At 48.8% G+C, this 11,621-nt stretch overlaps 1 pseudogene; it reads left to right on the top strand.

Annotated features, from left to right (window-relative positions):
- Positions 2,501 to 4,450, top strand: Gm9574 (predicted gene 9574; annotated as a pseudogene).

The following is an 11,621-nucleotide window of genomic DNA, read 5'->3' as shown; positions in this document are numbered from 1 at the left end:
CAGCATGGAGAACCTTCCAGAATCTGTGTTTCCTGAACTGAGCGTCAGGTGGGACAGGAGGAGGTTGCGGTCATGCCCATCTAGAGTCCAGCTCATGACCACTTTGGTGTGGTCTGGTCACTCTCAGCTCTGTCCTCCTTAGATATTTTGTCCTTGTCACTTGCTGACAGGCTCTATGATCCAAGAAACAGAGGGATATCCTTAGCCTTGTCCTGAACCCGGGATTATAAGGAGCCAGGGAAGCTGGGACAGGTGACAACGTTGACTCAGCTGGCTGTGGCTTTTCACCCTTCTTCTATGTTTATTTCTGCATCATTTTAGTTTGTATGGAGGAGTAGGCCCTTTCTGGTTCCTTTGAGTGGTGCCTGTCTCATTCTCCTTTGGGGTGCCTGATTAATGGCAGTGTTTTTCCATCCTTGTCCCCCAAGACCCAAATAGGCCCCTACACTCAGTAGATTGCCTTAGGACATGAACTTCTCCCAAGGAGAACATGTCCTCCTTCCAGGGCCCTTGCCTTGAGATTCTACCTTCTCTCCCCCAATCTTCCAGAGTCTAACTCAAGTCTTTAGGATCACAGAAAGGACGAAGGAACAGGGCATCAACTTGAATGCAGTCCTGTGGAGACTGTGTTCTACCCTGCTCCACTTTGTAACATGTTATTAACCCTCACTCAGAAAACATGCATGGCAGAGTCACAAGTCTCTGAGCTCAAGTTTCTGGTCCTGAGGGCAAGCAACTGTCTGGGAGCAGCTTCACAGTGACTTTGGCTTGATATAAAAAATACTTTGTTTAAACATCAATATTTTACCACAGTTTCGTTATAAAATGTACATTGTCATCAAATAAACTCTGATTTAAGAAACAGAATTGCCTGTCATTGTATGCTGTTTCACAAATGAAGACAGATTTGTATAAAGGCAAAAATAATACTTTTTTTTTAAAATATTTATTTATTTATTTAATGTAAGTACACGGTAGCTGCCCTCAGATACTCCAGAGAGGGCATCAGATTTCGTTACGGATGGTTGCGAGCCACCATGTGGTTGCTGGGATTTGAACTCGGGACCTTCGGAAGAGCAGTCGGCACTCTTAACCACTGAGCCATCTCGCCAGCCCCCAAAATAATACTTTTTAAATGTCAAATGTCAGTTTAACAACAACACATGAGGATAGAAGTAAGTGCGCTGCTGGCCTAATGTGAATTCCCTGAGCTTTCTTTAGTCTGAGCTTGGAAATGTGACTGTCAAATCTCTGGAATGTGACTCAGCAAGAATTGTATCAATCATACACAATTACAGCTCCTATGAAGTAACACAAGAAGGTGTAACTAGCCGGGTGTGGTGCCGCACACCTTTAGTCCCAGCACTCAGGAAGCAGAGGCAGGTGGATTTCTGAGTTCGAGGCCAGCCCGGTCTACAGACTGAGTTCCAGGACAGCCTGGGTTATACAGAGAAACCCTGTCTTGAAAAACCAAAAAAGAATAAAAAAAAGAATGTGTAACTATCCCAAGCAAGGTAGTTTTACAAATTTTGTGTGATGCTTGCCAAAAGAATAAAAAATAGATGGGTTAAATTTTAAAAAGAACTTTATTATAAAGATCTTTCAAGAAACACTGACTTGTGTCTTCCTTTGTCTTCCCGACTTTTTCATATTATTTAATTAAAGATTTAAAATAGACAAGATAGATAAAATTCATCTGACTTACAGGATGTTGGGTAACATGGGATGTTGGTGTAGGTGTTTGCAGACTGAGCTATTTCCTCGCAGAGATAAATTAATTTCTCCTGAGGAGAGGGGGTGTCCAGGACTTGCTCACTCTACTCCTGATGGAGGGAGGCTGGTGGGTGAGCTGTGGGCTGGGATTGCATACTGAGCATACCGTACAGATTTCATTCTCTCTCTGTCACTATCCTGTTCTTCCTCCTCCTCCTCCTCCTCCTCCTCTTCCTCCTCCTCCTCTTCCTCCTCCTCCTCTTCCTCCTCCTCCTCTTCCTCCTCCTCCACCTCTTCCTCCTCCTCTTCTTCTTCTTCTTCTTCTTCTTCTTCTTCTTCTTCTTCTTCTTCTTCTTCTTCTTCCTTCTTTCTTCTTCCTCCTTCTTTCTTCTTCTTCCTTCTTCCTTCTTCATTCCTCCTCCTCCTCCTCCTCCTCCTCCTCCTCCTCCTCCTCCTTCTCCTTCTTCTTCTTCTTCTTCTTCTTCTTCTTCTTCTTCTTCTTCTTCTTCTTCTTCTTCTTCTTCTTTTCTCTCTCTCTCTCTCTCTCTCTCTCTCTCTCTCTCTCTCTCTCTCTCTCTAAAGTGAGTTCCAGGTCAGCCAGGGCTATACAGAGAAACCCTGTTTCGAAAAATAAAAAGAAAGAAAGAAAGAAAGAAAGAAAGAAAGAAAGAAAGAAAGAAAGGAAGGAAGGAAGGAAGGAAGAAAGAAATTAACGTTGTCTGGTATTTTCCATTGGCAACTGTAATTTGAAGTTGGGTTTTGAGATAATACAATCACTATCGTTCCGGTTTATAAAGTCCAAGATCTGCACAGAACCAAATGGCCTGGGTCCTCAAGGCCGCTGTGGTCTGTGCCCTTTTTCTGCAGCTGGATGCCCACTTGTCCTGGAGCCTTTTGGGTGAGTGAGACTTAGGAGGGAAATGGTGTCTGCTGGGAAGGCCAGGAGTAGCTCCAAGCAAAATCCTCCCGCCCTGCCCCCTTCTTCAGCTGTCTGGAGCCTGGCGCCCTGCTCCCACTGGCCCGCACACCAATTCGGGGTCCGAGGAGGGGGTCGGGGTCTCACTGCGCGCTGCCTCCCAGGTTCACACTCCCTGAGGTATTTCTATAGCGCTGTGTCCTGGCCTGGCATCGGGGAGCCCCGGTTCAGAGTTGTTGTCTACATAGATGCTTTGGCAGCAATGAGGAGACTCCGAGGATGGCGCCCTGGCTGGAGCAGAAGGAGACAGATTACTGGGAACAGCAGACTCTTCTTATAGTCAGGACTCAAGCACAGCTATCTGAAAGGAACCTGATGGCCCTGGTTCGTTTTTACAACAAGGGTGTGGACGGTGAGTGACACCTACCCATGCCAAGGTTCTACAGGGTTGGACATGACTTTCACCCAACACATGTCCAGTTCCTCAAAAACCAAGAGTCTGCAGGGATTAACTTGGACTTGGTCTGTGCTCTAGTGGTGTTGCCCTTCGCGACAGGGCTGACCACCAAGTATGTCCTCCCTAGACTCTCACATACCTCAGGGGCTCCAAGGCTGCAATATGGGACCAGATGGGCGCCTGCTTCACTGGTACAAACAGCTTGCCTATGATGGCTTGGATCTCCCGACCTGGAAGGAAGACCTGAGTTCCTGGACAGCAGCGACCCACACTGGACCTCAGATACCTCATCACAAGATAGAAGCCTACCTGAAGAGCCACTGGTGCAGAAATACCTCAAAAAAGGGAAGGAGAGACTGCTGCGTTCAGGTGCCCAGGGGAGCCAAACCGCGTCCATGTTTCCTTTAGACTGCTTGCTGGGAGTTTGGAGAGCTGGTGGTGCTGGGTGGAAAGAGAGGATTTGAAGTACAGCTCACAGTTGAGCACTCCCCAGCAAGCACAACTTCTGGTTTAGATCCTTAGCATTCGCAAAAGAGGAGAGGGAGACAGGTAAATGAGAAGGACTTTTCTCACTCCTCCCCAAGTCCAGAGAGGCAAGAGACTCTTGTGTTCCAGATCTGTGACAAAACAATAACTTCCTCACATGACAGCCCCTCTCTAACAAGAAATTCATTTTCTCCAACAGGAGACCAATCTTTTCGTAAGTGATCAACAATTTCTTGACTTGAGCAATGGCCCTAGGCAAATTGGGAGCTATTTCTCAGAACTTGTTCTGTGCCCCAGAATTCAGTGACTCTAGAGTCAGACTCCAGCTTTTCTCAGTCTCTTGGCCCTCACCCAGCTGAGGACCTGAAGCCCTTCCCACAAGTCTGCAGAGACCTGGAGCCTCCTGACCGTGTTGTCCTGCTCACATCCTAAGGCATCCCTAAGAGCAGATCCTCCCAGGTGCAGGTGCTCTAGCTGGTGTCTAGATGATGGACACCATAATCCCACCGCAGTCCTCCTGTCCACCCCAGGATGGTCACATGAACACTGCTGAGTCCCCAGAAGAAAGCACGATGCCTCATCCTTTCAACTCTCTCCCTCAGACCCTCCAAAGGTACATGTGACCCATCACCCTAGATCTGAAGGTGATGTCATCCTGAGGTGCTGGGCCCTGGGCTTCTACCCTGCTGACATCACCCTGACCTGGCAGTTGAATGGGGAAGAGCTGACCCAGGACATGGAGCTTGTGGAGACCAGGCCTGCAGGGGATGGAACCTTCCAGAAGTGGGCAGCTGTGGTGCTGCCTTCTGGGAAGAAGCAGAAGTTCACATGCCATGTGCAACATGAAGGACTGTATCAGCCTCTCACCCTGAGAGGGGGTAAGGAGGGTGTGCGTGAAGAAGCAGGGTCAGGGAAATCTAGAGCCTTCTGTAGACCCTGAGCTGATCAGAGATGAGAGCTGGGGTCATGTCCCTTAACCTCCTTTCCTGTCCCTTCCAATCTTAGAGCCTCCTCCATCCACCCTACACACGTCGAACTTTGCTCTTTCAGTCGTCCTTCTAGCTGTGACCTTCAATTTACCTATGGTGGTTTTTTTGTTTGTTTATTTGTTTTTGGTTGGTTGGTTGGTTTGTTGGTTTTGGTTTTTCGAGACAGGGTTTCTCTGTGTAGCCCTGGCTGTCCTGAAACTCACTCTGTAGACCAGGCTGGCCTCAAACTCAGAGATCTGCCTGCCTCTGTCTCCCGAGTGCTGGGGTTAAAGGCATGCACCAACACTGTCTGGCACCTATGGTGTTTTATGTGAGGAAAAACACAGGTAGGAAAGGGTAGGGTCTGAGTTTCCTCTCAGTTCCCTTTAGAAGTGTGTTCTGCTCTTTAATGGGAAACACAGCCACACCCCACATTGCTACTGACTCCAACTGGGTCTGCTCTCAGTTCTGTGAACTTCCTAGTGTCAAGATCTTCCTTGAACTCTCACAGCTTTTCTTATCACAGGTGGAAAAGGAGGGGACTACACTCCAACTGGAGGTAAGTGGGGGAGACAAGATTGTCTCTGAGAATCTTGGGATGAAGCCAGAGTTCAGTATAATAACTACTCCAGCCCCACCTGTTAGTCTCCTGGGAGTCTTATTTCTTCTACTGCATACAAAAACAGTGCCCAGAGCTCTGACTTGAATCTGGACTTGAAAAGATAACAAATGGGGCCTGATATTGGATGTTAGGCAAAGAGGAGATGACTGGGTCCCAGGGCCTCTGAGATCTAGACCTTTGAATGAGCAGAGGGCCTTTGAGATGTTTAAATATTAACTGTCCTGACTTTTGATTTTTATCCTTAGATAGCTTTCTTGTGGGAACAAGTTCTGACATGGAAACAACAAATGTCTAAAGCTATTTGCTTTTCCTCTATGCACAATGGGAAGACCTGGAGAGCCCAGGATACCCTAGCACACAAGGACACTGTCCCTAACTTCCCTGTTCTCCTTTCCACAGCCATCCTTCCTGGTCCAGCAGGCACTAGGGGACATCTGCATTCTGTCACCTCCATGCTGCCCTGAGCTGCAGCTCCTCACTTCTACACTGAACATAAGAATCTGAATGTGAACTTGATTGCTCAAATCTTTGAGCTGAGGGTTCATTACTGGGTAAATTAAGGAACTGAGAATACTCAGAGTGCTGTGGAGGAAATAAATGGCAGGATGGAGAACCTTTCAGAATTTGTGTTTCCTGTGTTGAGTGTCAGGTGGGAATGGAGTGCTCTGTGGTGTGTTTGTGTGAGTGGGGCAGTTTTAGGTGGTGCTAAGCCCACTGGAGCACCCAGCTGGGGCTCAGTCCTAGTGCACTTGGTGTGTTTTGGTCACTCCTCAGATCTGACCTCCTGATATCTTTGGCCTTGTTACTTGGTGGAAACCCAGGCTGACAGACTCTGATCACAGGAATGCAGAAGTGGCCTGAGCCTTATCCAGTACCCAGGACTAGGAGACCTCAGGGCTCTACCAGCTCTGTAAGATCAAAGAATTTCCTGGGCAGTGGTGGCAAACACATTTAATACTGGCACTCAGGAGACACAGGCAGGAAAATCAATGCATTATAGCCCAGTATGGCCAGGACCCTCAGGACCACAAAGAGAAACCCTGTCAGCAGAAACAAAAGGTGAGCTGGAACAACCAAACTAAAAAACAAACCAAAAACATTGTGGAGAAATTATGAATACTCACTCACAGGAGAATCAATTATGTTCAAAGAAATTGTATAAAATCAGCAGCAAACAGCCTGTTCATTCTGACAATGTTAAACATATTTAAGGAACTGGAAATCGGCCGTTTGTGAGGGTTTAGCTTTTACAGACACTGTAACTGTGTGTGCTGTGTTTCAAGCTTGAGACTGGAGTTGGCACCAAGTCTGGGTCTCCTTCAGAACTGTGAGCTTTTGAATTTTTCAGCACTGTCTCCTCACAGCTCATCTGCTTGGGCTTTTGTAAGTGTTTCTGACTAGATGGAAAGGGGATCCTGGGATGCAGAAGGCCAGGAGCCACAAAACTCTGGGGTGGGACCATGTCCCAGTAGAAGGGCATCCTCAGACAGGGGAACCCAGGAACCTCACAGCTGTGAGAGGAAGCCTCCTCAGCAGAGGCACTGCAGCTCCAGGTCAGCACAGCTGAGCTCAGGAGAACCTCAGCTCCACGGCTGCTTCCTCTATAGTGTGCTTCTTCTCTTCTTCTATCTTCTGATGAGAGAGTCACAGATGGCAGAAAAATCTCATACAGAAGATTTAATAAAGGGAAAAATCCAGGAGGAAGAGGGACAAATCCTAGCATGGCTATCCTCTCTACTCCTGGAGTCACAAAACAGGGGATTAGGCAGTGCTTATATAGGATTTCAGATGGGGTGGAGCTTCTCAGGACTCAAATTTCCAGAGTAATGATTGGTGAACTTTCAAATTTTCATTTTGTGGGTCTTCAGAAACTGTTCCCCCCCTTTCTGGGAAGGTCGGGGGTTGGTGGTTTTGTGTTTTTTCTTTCTTTGTTTGTTTGTTTTGTTTTTTGTTTTTTGTGTTTTGTGTTTTGTGTTTTTTAACCCCTTCTCCCTCCTATGGGCCCCTGGGTTGGGGTGGGAAGTGCTTCATGGCTGCAGTTGCCTCCGAAGAACTCTAAATCTGTGTAGATGGTGGGGCTTGGGGGAGGACAAGTAGACACTTTAGACAGCTCCTGCAGTGTTTCACCACGGCTGTAAGCTGAGGCAGAAGAGAAGATGTCGCCACTATGGACAGCTAGCTCCTCAAAGGGCAGTTGACTAAGACAGGAAAGGTGCTGCCACAGTGGACAGCTCCTGAGGGGATGCTCCTGTGTGGGCTGGAAAGGGGACCCACTGGAGACAGCTCCCTAAACTCCTGTGATGGCTGCAGGCTGGGGAGACATGGAGCTGTCTCCATGTGACTGGAGAAACCACTCTGGACAGCTCCAATGAGCCAAGGATAGAAGCTGACCTTTACAGAGGGCTCTGTACAGGCTGTGCAGCCCAGACCACTGCAACAGGGCTCAGGGAAGCTGCCATTTAAGGTCTGGGGAAGGCAAGCAGCAACCATACTTCCTCTCTCCTTCCTGCTTCCCTCCCTCCCTCTCTCACTCTCACTACATCTCTTTCTCCCTCTCTCCTGTTCTCCTGCCCTCCTGCAGTCTTTCTCTCTGTAGTGGGTGGTTCTGGAGAAGCCGACTAATGAGTAAAGAACAGCCTCAGGAGAGACCCAGGCAAGTGAGGGATGACTTGTGGGAACAGCAAACTGGGAACATGACTCTAATGCACACAGTGTACAAACCATTTTCTTTCAGTAGTTTGTTTTGTTTTGTTTTGTTTTGTTTTGTTTTGTTTTGTTTTGTTTTTCGAGACAGGGTTTCTCTGTGTAGCCCTGGCTGTTCTGGAACTCACTTTGTAGACCAGGCTGGCCTTGAACACAGAAATCTGCCTGCCTCTGTCTCCCAAGTGCTGGGATTAAAGGCATGTGCCATCACCGCCCTGCTTCTTTCAGTTTTAAGGTTGAGGCTACGTAGTAGTTCCCAGGCTGCCAGAGTCTCAGATAGGGAAACCGAGCTGGCCAGCTTCACTTGTCCAGTACACAATCTCTGCCAGGTCCTTGTCCAGGGACAAGTTGACAGTCCATGAGGTGGACAGATTCTAGAGAACCAACCAGCATGGCTAAGGTCTCTGGGTCCTTGGTCACAAAGGCTCACAGACTCACACTTGCTCATATCTCTACTGGGGCAGAAGACACTAGGCAGGCAGGCTACTCCTGCTGCTGGAGGCTGCCATGTCCCCTACCCAGACCCTTGGGGGTGAGTGTGGGGTCAGAAGGGAAGCAGCCTCTGTGGGGAGGGGCAGAATGGCAGCAGAGAAGCCTTGTTGTCCCAAACCCTCAGCGCTTCTCTACCAGTGTCCTGAATCTTGGTGCCCAGATCCCCTTCTCATTCATGCACTGGCCAGGGATCCCTGGGGCAGTGTGGGGGTCTCACTGCCCATCACCAGGCTCACAATCTCTGCAGTGTTCTTGAGGAGCCATCGTTCACCTCTGCTGGCTCTGTGGATGAAACACAGTTGGTGTGCTTCAACGGCGACACAAATATAGACAACTCTCTTTCATGCAACTGTTAAAAAAGACCTGAAAGCCTGGTTTGGAAGTGCACAGCTTTGATCCCCTACGTTCAGGACACAGAGGAGAATTGTGAGTTCAAGGCCAGGCTGGACTAAATAGGGAGGCCAGGATAACCAATGATGGCTACACTGGAAAAAAAAATGTCTGGGGAAAAAAATCAAAATACATAACAAAACAAAAATGTGCTGCAAGCAGGGAGCCTCATCAAAGAGCTTACTGTATTCCAACAGACCTCACCAAATCAGAGCCTCCTTGGCACTCCAGTCAGCACAGGCAAAGACACCAGCTCCTGATGTATTCACTGGAGGATGAGAATGGTCAGCCAGAGGGATATCAGAAACCCAGGAGGTGACAGGTAGTGGTAACTCATGCCTTAAGTCCTGGAACTTAGAATGCAGAGGCAAGCAGAACTCTCTGAGTTTAGGGCCAGCATGGTCAACAGAGTGAGATCCAGGACAGCCAGGTCTGTTACACAAAGAAACCCTGTCTCAAGTACTACAGGCAGGCAGACACAGCCCCGGGAGGTGGAGGAAGCTCAGTGCAGAGAGGGGACCATCTTGGGTCCAGTGCCTTCCTACAAGTTCTCAAATTCACTGAGGCTCTTGGTGACTCACAGAGGCTGCACTTGCCTCCTAGGGTTGGGACACACTGAGCAAAGCATGGAGAGGCAGCTGGCATGGCAAGTCCTGCCACCAGACACTTAGACCTGCAGGCCCCAGATTCGGGGCCCTAGAGGAAGACACTGCCTTAGTGATCCACCATGAAGCCATGGAGGAAAGAAAATCTGGGTGCATGTGCTCTGGAGAGAATGAGATCCACAAGCAAACAGAAACACCAGCAGGAGGCGCTGTGAGTTCTGAATTTGTAAACTCACTAGGAGCTGAGCTTGGTGCAGCCCGACAGGCCAACCAGCCACCCTGGCATGGAGATATTTTACACAATCAGAGCTGTCCACAGAGCTCTGAGGTTGAAATGGAGAGAGAAGCTTTGCCTCAATTTCACTGTTTGGAGTTCTGAGCCTCTTAATGCAGCAATCACCCACCATGCAGGCAGCAGAGCAGTCACCGGATAGAGCCATCAAAGTCACTGGCATCCTGCTCTTCTTCTCTCTTGAGGACTTATAACTCAGTCTCCCAGGGTGTTTGGGCAGATACCACCTGCATCTGATGCCTCAACTGCCACCTTTCATACCAGATGCAGGAGCTGTCAAGGCAGTTACACAAGGCCCTGAGAACCACACCTGCTGATGGGCTTCAGCTTGCCCTACATCTTTTGAACCAGCACCTCATGGCCGGAGAGGACCAAGACCACTTAGCACTGCCAGCTACAGGCAGGACTTCAAAACAGCCTCAAGTACAGTCTAGAGGACCTGAGGGTCTCCTACTGCCTGGTTTGCAAAACCAGAGGACACTTCTTCCAGTTCCTTGGATTCAGTTTGCTGTAGACCTCGGTTACCTTGGTCTGTTCATCTGGTCAGAACCTGTACTAGCTCACCCTTGCTGGCTCTCAAGCCCTGGGTCCCTGCAATTTCACCAAATGAGAAGAGACATGCCCAAGCCTCCCTGCCAGCACTGCAGACACATTTTGCTCCTACACAGATTCAAGAAAGCCTCCAGCCTGCAAATGTCCATGAACAGTCCACCTTGTGCTAGTGAGGCTTGCAGGATGCCTGGGTCTCACCAGGGCACCCAGCTGCAGGAGCTGGCTCTGCATACCCAGGAGCCCAGGAGGTTCTGATACCTGTAGCTGTCCCAGAAGAGGATAAGCTTTAGAAGCTGAAGTTAAATTTGACAGCAGAGAGGACCTGCCCTCCTCTTCCTCCTGCCTGCTCGCTGAGTGCCTCTGCTCATCTGATTCCCAGCTCTCAAAGACCCCAGTTGCCTCGGTGAAGCCACAGCTTACTCTGGAGGCTGTGGACCATACTGCTGCCCTGCACTGCCTGCAGACCTTGAAGTGAAAGGTGCCCTGTTGGTGTGACCACAGTGACTTTCTGCTCAGCAGGTCTGCAGATTGTACAAATAAGGGCTGAGTGAGAGCAATGTTATAGCCATCTCCCTTTGCAGACAGTCAGGAAAAGAAGCAGACAGTGCCTGAGACCTTAGTCACCTGAGCCCTGACCTTCATGTGGGTCAACACATGAAGTGCTTCCTGCACTTGTCAGGAATGCCACCCCACATTGCCTGGGTGAGCATCCTAACTCCCCAGGAAATGTCTCAATGTTCTCCTTAGCATTTCAAAGCAGTACTCTGAGGTCTGAGGTCTTGAGTATGCATAGGAATCTGTGCAGTGAGCCAGAGGCCAGAAACTAAAGGAGGGAGTTGACTCCAGATGTGGACATGGGTTCTGAGGGAGAATCCCAGACAGGCTGGACTCAGACATCTGTGCATTGATGGGAAGCACAGGGTTGCCTGGAGAGGGACAGAGAGTTTCTGAGTGCATTGGAGGCGACAGACAAATCCATCCATCATTGTGTGTACTATGACTGTGTATGAGTGTGTGTGTGTGAATGTGTGTGTGCCCATGCTTGTATGAGTGTCCATGTACTTATATAAGTATGAGAAGACTAAGAGAGTTGGAGATGAATGGCTTTTGTGTTAAGAGACCTCAGAAGGAAATACTGGAGTAGTTGGCTATTCTGGGCAACTTACAGATCAGGACAAAGATGAAAACATCTTCCCATTTCTCAGAAGACAATGCAGGCATGGGATCCACACAGTGAAAAGGCCCCTAAGAGGTTGAAGAGAAGTCATGCTAACAAGCGAGGATGATGCAGCATGAAGGAAATATGAAGAAGCTGACAGTCTGATGTTGCTGTGCAAGACTGTTATTTCCCTAGTGCAGGTGGAACCTGACAGGAGACTTTTAGGACCTGCTGTGGATCTAGCACAAGGCAGTTTGGACCTGTTT

Source organism: Mus musculus, chromosome 17 (genome assembly GCF_000001635.26).
Source record: "Mus musculus strain C57BL/6J chromosome 17, GRCm38.p6 C57BL/6J".
In the NCBI taxonomy this organism is placed as follows: domain Eukaryota; kingdom Metazoa; phylum Chordata; class Mammalia; order Rodentia; family Muridae; genus Mus; species Mus musculus.
This window is presented reverse-complemented; position numbering and strand designations above follow the sequence as displayed.